This window comes from Miscanthus floridulus, chromosome 16 (assembly GCF_019320115.1).
Source record: "Miscanthus floridulus cultivar M001 chromosome 16, ASM1932011v1, whole genome shotgun sequence".
Classification (NCBI taxonomy): domain Eukaryota; kingdom Viridiplantae; phylum Streptophyta; class Magnoliopsida; order Poales; family Poaceae; genus Miscanthus; species Miscanthus floridulus.
Window position 1 is genome coordinate 90,003,904 of NC_089595.1, and position 7,665 is coordinate 90,011,568.

Consider the following 7,665-nt stretch of genomic DNA (forward strand, 5'->3'; position numbering starts at 1 on the left):
GCTATCCGCCATATACACACATAGGACTCAGGCTCTATCGTCTCCCCAGGCAGTTCCACCGAAGGGAACTTCTCTACGCACACAGGGTTCTCTATAAACCGCTACTAGGACTAACACGAGAACAACATGCAGGCTTCTCCTCTAGGGTCCCTAGCATAGAGACATCGCCCCATATAAAAGCTTGAAGGAAGGCAGGGATTCAACAGGAAAGCTTAATTCATTTTCACAGAGCAAGCTTACATACGGCTGTCCCCTTTCGAAAAACCCCAAGCACTTAGCACAAACCTTAGGGATTACCTTACAAGCGTAGGACGATCACTGGGACTTCCTTATTCTCTAATTTACAAAGGTGGAGTGATACAGTGGTGATGGATGATTACTACTAATGGTGGATGATTCTCAGAGTCGTTCTGAAATCAATGTCTTCATGGTGTATGTGTGAGTGGAGAGTTGGGTGGAGTGGGTGGTGGGATGAGAGTGCGTGTCTAAGGCTTCGGTGGCCTGTCTGCTTGGTTCTTTGATGATTTTCTGATGCTTCACAAATGTGCCCTGGCGTCTCGCTTTATAGCACGAAGGGAGCGTCCTTCATGCTTATCATCTGAAGGAGCGAGCCTTATCGTCTGAAGGAGCCTTCGAGGCGAAGTCTTTAATTATCTCTACTTACTGTTGCCTGGATAGCTGGATGGAGAATAATTGTCCTGGCTACAGTAGAGTGACTGTATATTCCTTTTGCGCTGTCCTCCATCGCGCACGGTAGTATCCTTCTAGATATTTCTTTGGTATGGTCTTCCACGCCCGAATGATTGATGTTGCAAACATCAAATCAAGGATAGGCATGTAGTATTCAATCAGGGCTGTAGATATCTCTTCCCCCGGCCAAATTGTTGATAACACTTTATCAACATAGGGAATATATTTCTTGTATAGATATATTGATATTGAACTGAGTCTATATTGACTCTTCAATATTTTCTTCATTGTCCACTTCTTCAGGTTGCCATATTTCATATCAGGACAATAATTCATGATATTTTTTTTTTATAATTTACATTCTTTGCCATAACTAGGCTTTATTAGCCTACCAACTTCTCTCTGTATTATACTATATCTTCCATAGTATTCTCGTAAGAATACTTTTATTATTTTATTTTGATACATCATGTAATATTCAGAAGCAAATTTGGTATTTCATCATATTGAAATCTAATATTCTGGTCTTTGTCCATGACCACGGATATCCAACATCTCATCATCATTTTCATCATAGTCTGATATCTGTATATTCATTTTTGACTCATTAGTCCTTAATATTTGCTTCATAGTCTTTCATTATATTTTCAAAATTTTCATCTATTTCACCTCTTATTTCTTGTAAGATTTCTTCCTTTATGTCTTTCTTCCATTGAAGAGTTATGACTCCAATTTTTCTTTCATCTTAGTATTAACATATTCTTCATTCATGGATCTATATCTTTTTTTTACCGCCTCTTTATATGTATGCGGTCTAGACGATCCTTCTTCTCTTATATTTGGCCCTGCCCATATTGGTTTTATTTCATTCGCCTTCCTATATTTTTGGATATAGTCTTTAGCTGTGGGCTCTAAGTAATAGTTTACTCCTAGAATTGTCCTTGTATATGAAAGAGCTTGATCAATATGTAAATATTTTTTCCAAGACACTCCTCCATCTTTTTCTTTTTCTATCTGCTGAGCTATAACTTCTTCAAATGATATATAAATTCCTGGCGTTTTTCCCCTATATATAACATATATGGGTTTTTTTTCTATATTGCTAGATGGTTCTTTTGGTTATATTTTCCCATTAATCATATGAAAATATTTAGCCAAACTATTTAATATTGCTAGCATGTAACCTTTATCTTCTCTTCTATTGTTATATTGAAACCAAAAATTGTCTAGAATGCATTCTTGTATATCATCTAGAACAATATGATCTCGAGGCTTGAATTTATAAGTATTTGGTGGGAAAATTCTTAGCTTATTATCAGTTCCAAAACTGAAACATTCACCCCCAATAGGGCTTGTTCCTCTCTTCATTCCTGCAAAATAGAAGATCATGAAAATATATCAGGCAATATATTATCTTTACCTTTTATATGCTCAAATATTACTTTATAACCATTTCCGGTAATAATATCTTCAAATAAAACCCATCGCCTAATTGAACTTTTCTTACTATTGATTTTATTGTAGTATCTGCATATAGCTTCACAGTCTGTCCTAACTGTGAACTCTTTAAATCCTAGATATAATCTAAAAGCATTTATTGCATTAATAACAGCTAAAATTTCCCTATCCGTATTGTTTATTGCTTTTAGCTTGTATTTTCCTAAAGCATACCTACATTTTTGTTCTTCTAACTTTGGAGAGTATTTGTGTGATTTTTGCTTTAATATTGTACCCTATCCTATCTTAGATGCATTGTCTCTATAATAAAATAATTATCATCTAAAGGTAACTCTAGGGGTTTTAAATCTTTGATCTTTTCTTTAATAGTTCTTACTAACTTTATATCTTCAGAATTAAAATATTTTTGCTCATTTTTTCTTAATTTTGCATAGAATGGATCAGCTAGCTTAGCTAAATTTTCAATATAATTTCTAGCATAATTGACTATTCCTAAGAATTGCTGTAGGGTTTTCTTATCATTCATGACATCTGGAAATTCTAAGATTTTCTTTGTAATATGATCTTGTCAATAGATTTTTCCCTCTCCTATTTCATGACCTAAAAAATTTATCTTTTTCTTACATATCTCCATTTTCCTTTTAGACAATATTATCCCATGCTGTTCTACCTTTCTAAAGAAGGTTTCTAGATGAGCTATATGCTCTTTATAGGATTTTGAGAAAACTAATAAGTCATCAATGTAAACTAATATAAATTCTTGATTTTCATTAAAAATATTTTGCATTTTTCTTTGAAATAAAATAGGGGCATTTTTTAATCCTAAGGGCATTACTAGCCATTCAAAATGACCTTAAGGACATGTGAAAGCAGTCCATTCTATTGACTCTTCTACAATTTTTACTTGCCAAAACCCAGCTTTTAAATCAAATTTTGAGAAATATTTACTACCTTGTATTCTATTTATCCATTCTTGCTTATTTGGGATATTATAAGCATCATATATAGTATTATCATTTAGTCTTTTATAATTGATAACCATTCTTGACTTTCCTCTCGCTATTTCAGCATGATTTCTAACTATACATGAAGCTGATCTATGAGGACTTCGACTTTCTCTTATAGCTCCTAATTTTAGTAATTCTTCAATATGCATCTTAAATTCTTCTATATCTTTAGGTGTTGCTTCTATAGGACTTGTCTTAATTATATAGTCAGGATTTACTATGTTAATTTTACATAATATACCATTCTTGTCCTAATACTTCATTGGTATTTCTACGATTATCTGAATATCTTCCAATCTTATTACAATTTTATCTATATCCTTTTTAGATTTTATATCTCTATACCAATTTGGTGCTAATGATTGAAGATTGATGCATTCTATGCATGAATTTGCTATATGAAATTCTTCTATATTTTCACCTAGCTCTTCATCTACATAATTATTAGGGACATTTTCATCAGATCCTTGAAGTTCTAAATTGGTCGTTCCTGAAGTAGAATTTATAGTCTTTCGTACTTCTGTTATATATGGAATGTTGTCTTGGTAAGGAATAAATGTTATTTCTTACTCATGTATGATAGTTGTTTGTAAAGAGAATTGTAGAAATCTTAATCCTAATATCATATCATCATGTATCATAGATAGATCTCTTATTGTAATTTTATCCATTATATATTTTGTGTTATTTATTTGTACTTCAACATCATAAGCTAGTTGATTAAGAACCTTTTTTATCCCAGACATATCGGTAGATATTTCTGCTTTTATCTTGATCTATTGTATGAACTATTTCTGGACACTTTACAAAATATTTATCATGTATAATATTTTTTATACAACCGGTGTCTACTAACGCTAATATTTTATAAGATATATTAGGCGTTAATTTTACTTTTACAGGTACTCTTATTCCTATAATTTCTTTAAACGGTAATCTCACTATATATTTGCTACTAAAGTTTATTATGGCTTCTTTTAATTGTATCGCTTTATCATTTTTTCTATTTATCATTGCTTGATCCTTTAACTCAGTAAGACATCTATGATTATCTTCTATCTTATTAGCTTCACTGAGTTCTATTTTACTCTTTAGCTCTTCTAATTCTTCTTCTAAGCTATTTATTCTATTTTCTAAATTTCTGACTCGCTAATAATTTATCATTTGATTCTAGTTCTACTTTTTGTCTCCATTTTTTGTTAGTAATTTTTAGACATGAAGCACATGCTTGCTTTAAACATTTAATACATGTAAGTCTATTTTCTTGACTAGGGTAGAACATACAGAAAGCACATTTTATATTATAATCACCTCTTCCTTTTATCCAATCATGTTCACAGTCTTCTTGATTCATTAATTCTTTTTTTTCTTTTGAACTATTAATATCTTCAGATATTATATCTAACCCTTCCATAACATTATCAAGATTGAGTAACTCTTTATCATCTAAAGAGTCTATAAAATCTTGGTAACTCTGAGCATTATTTTCTTCTTCTTCATAACTTTCTAATAAAAACTTATTATTAATCTCTCATTGCTCTTCTTCACTTGTAATGTATTCATTGTTATTTGTCTGCACTTCTTTAACTTTATGAATCTCTTTGTCTTTAGTTTTTAACTCATCTTCCTCTTTCTTTATCATAACAGGTGTTTTAAAATATTTATTCTTTAGTTCTCTATCTTTCTTGATATTATCAAGTCTACATATTTCTCATCTAAAGTATAGTTCTTTTTCTCTTATGGCAGACCATCACATAGCATAGATGTATTATATTCTTCAGGAATCTTACTTAACTTTTTCTCATAATATTGAATCTCACTATCTAAATTATCCATTATAAGTAAAGTATTTGACTAAGGTTGTATTGACAGATTATTTAGACTTGGCAAAATAAGTAAATCCCTTAAATTCAAAATTTAATAACCTAGCTCTGATACCAAAGCAATCGGGGGGTGTGTTCTATCGAGAACTCGAACGGATTCAAAATTCGAATTCTATGATCTTGAGTTACTATTCATAGCACTATTCAAATTCATCATTCACTATTCAAATTCACGGCTACTATTCAAAATCGGGATATGAACAGTGCGCGAGAGTAGCTCAACCACTTTACTATTCAAGGCATGAGGCCTCTGCAAGTATGGCGTGACGTCGCTTTCATGCGCAAATATTTTATGGACGCTGGATAAGTGAGCGAGTGATTAGCGAATATAAATATTGATATGTCGCTTTCGCGATTAGTTAAGCTAGTGCTTAGTGAATATGCATATGCGGATGAATATTTCTAAAGATCTTTTGCAGGCTGGCGAGACCAACAATTCAGCCGGTCATGCGACTATGCTTGTGACAGTCCTACTCAGAACTCACCGTATGCATCATTGGCTCGCTTCAGAACCAGGCTAACCCGGTCTACTCCCTCGCTATCCCCAGCCACGTATACACATAGGACTTAGGCTCTATCGTCTCCCCAGGCAGTTCCACCTGAAGGGAACACTTCTCTACGCACATGGGGTTTCCTACAAACACCACTACCAGAGCTAACACGAGAACAACACACGCAGAGGCTTCCCCTCTAGGGTCCATAGCATAGAGACATCGCCCCATATGAATGAGCTTGAAGGAAGGCAGGGATTCAAATAGGAAAGCTTAATTCATTTCCACAGAGCAAGCTTACATACGGCTTTCTCTTTCGGGAAACTCCAAGCACTTAGCACAAACCTTAGGGATTACCTTACAAGCACAGGAAGATCACGGGGACCTCCTTTATTCTCTAATTTACAAAGGTGGAGTGATACAGTGGTGATGGATGATTACTACTAATGGTGGATGATTCTCAGAGTCATTCTAAGATCATGTCTTCATGGTGTATGTGTGTGGGTGGAGAGTTGGTGGAGTGGGTGGTGGATGAGAGTGCGTGTCTGAGGCTTCGGTGATTGTCTTCTCTATTCTTCGATGATTTTCTGATGCTTCACAAATGCGCCTGGCGTCTCGCTTTATAGCACGAAGGGAGCGTCCTTCATGCTTATCATCTGAAGGAGCGAGCCTTATCGTCTGAAGGAGACTTCGAGGCGAAGTCTTCAATTATCTCTACTTACTGTTGGCTGGACAGCTGGACGGTGAATAATTGTCCTGACTACAGTAGAGTGACTGTATATTCCTTTTGCGCTGTCCTCCATCACGCACGGTAGTATCCTTCTGGATATTCTTTGGTATGGTCTTCAACACTATTCGAATTCGAAGTTCACTATTCAAATTCACAGTTACTATTCAAATTCGAGCTATGAACAATGCACGAGAGTAGCTCAACCACTTTACTATTCAAGGCACGAGGCATCTGCAAGTATGGCGTGATGTCACTTTCACACGCGAATATTTTATGGACGCTGGATGAGTGAGCGAGTGATTAGCGAATATAAATATTAATATGTCGCTTTCGCGATTAGTTAAGCTAGTGCTTAGTGAATATGCGTATGCCGATGAATATTTCTAAGGATCTTTTGCAGGCTGGCGATACCAATAGTTCAGCCGGTCGTGCGACTATGCTTATGTCAGTCCTACTCAGTACTCACCGTATGCATCACTGGCTCGCTTCAGAACCAGACTAACTCGGTCTACTCCCTCGCTATCCCCAGCCACGTATACAAAAATATTTTATGGACGCTGGATGAGTGAGCGAGTGATTAGTGAATATAAATATTGATATGTCGCTTTTGTGATTAGTTAAGCTAGTGCTTAGTGAATATGCGTATGTGGATAAATATTTCTAGGGATCTTTTCCAGGCTGGCGAGACCAACAATTCAGCTAGTCGTGCGACTATGCATGTGACAGTCCTACTCGGTACTCACCGTATGCATCACTAGCTCGCTTTAGAACTAGACTAACCCGGTCTACTCCCTCGCTATCCCCAGCCATGTATACACACAGGACTCAGACTCTATCGTCTCCCCAGGCAGTTCCACCCAAAGGGAACACTTCTCTGCGCACATAGGGTTCTCTACAAATGCCGCTACTAGGGCTAACACGAGAACAACACACACAGAGTCTTCTCCTCTAGGGTCCCTAGCATAGAGACATCGCCCCATATGAACGAGTTTGAAGAAAGGCAGTGATTAAAACAGGAAAGCTTAATTCATTTCCATAGAGCAAGCTTACATACGGTTTTCCCTTTCGAGAAACCCCAAGCACTTAGCACAAACCTTAAGGATTAACTTACAAGCGTAGGAAGATCATGGGGACCTCCTTTATTCTCTAATTTACAAAGGTGGAGTGATACAGTGGTGATGGATGATTACTACTAATGGTGGATGATTCTCAGAGTCCTTCTGAGATCATGTCTTCATGGTGTATGTGTGAGTGGAGAGTTGGTAGAGTGGGTGGTGGATGAGAGTGCGTGTCTAAGGCTTCGATGGTTGTCTGCTCGATTCTTTGATGATTTTCTAATGCTTCATAAATGCGCCTGGCGTCTCGCTTTATAGCACAAAGGGAGCGTCCTTCATGCTTATCATCTG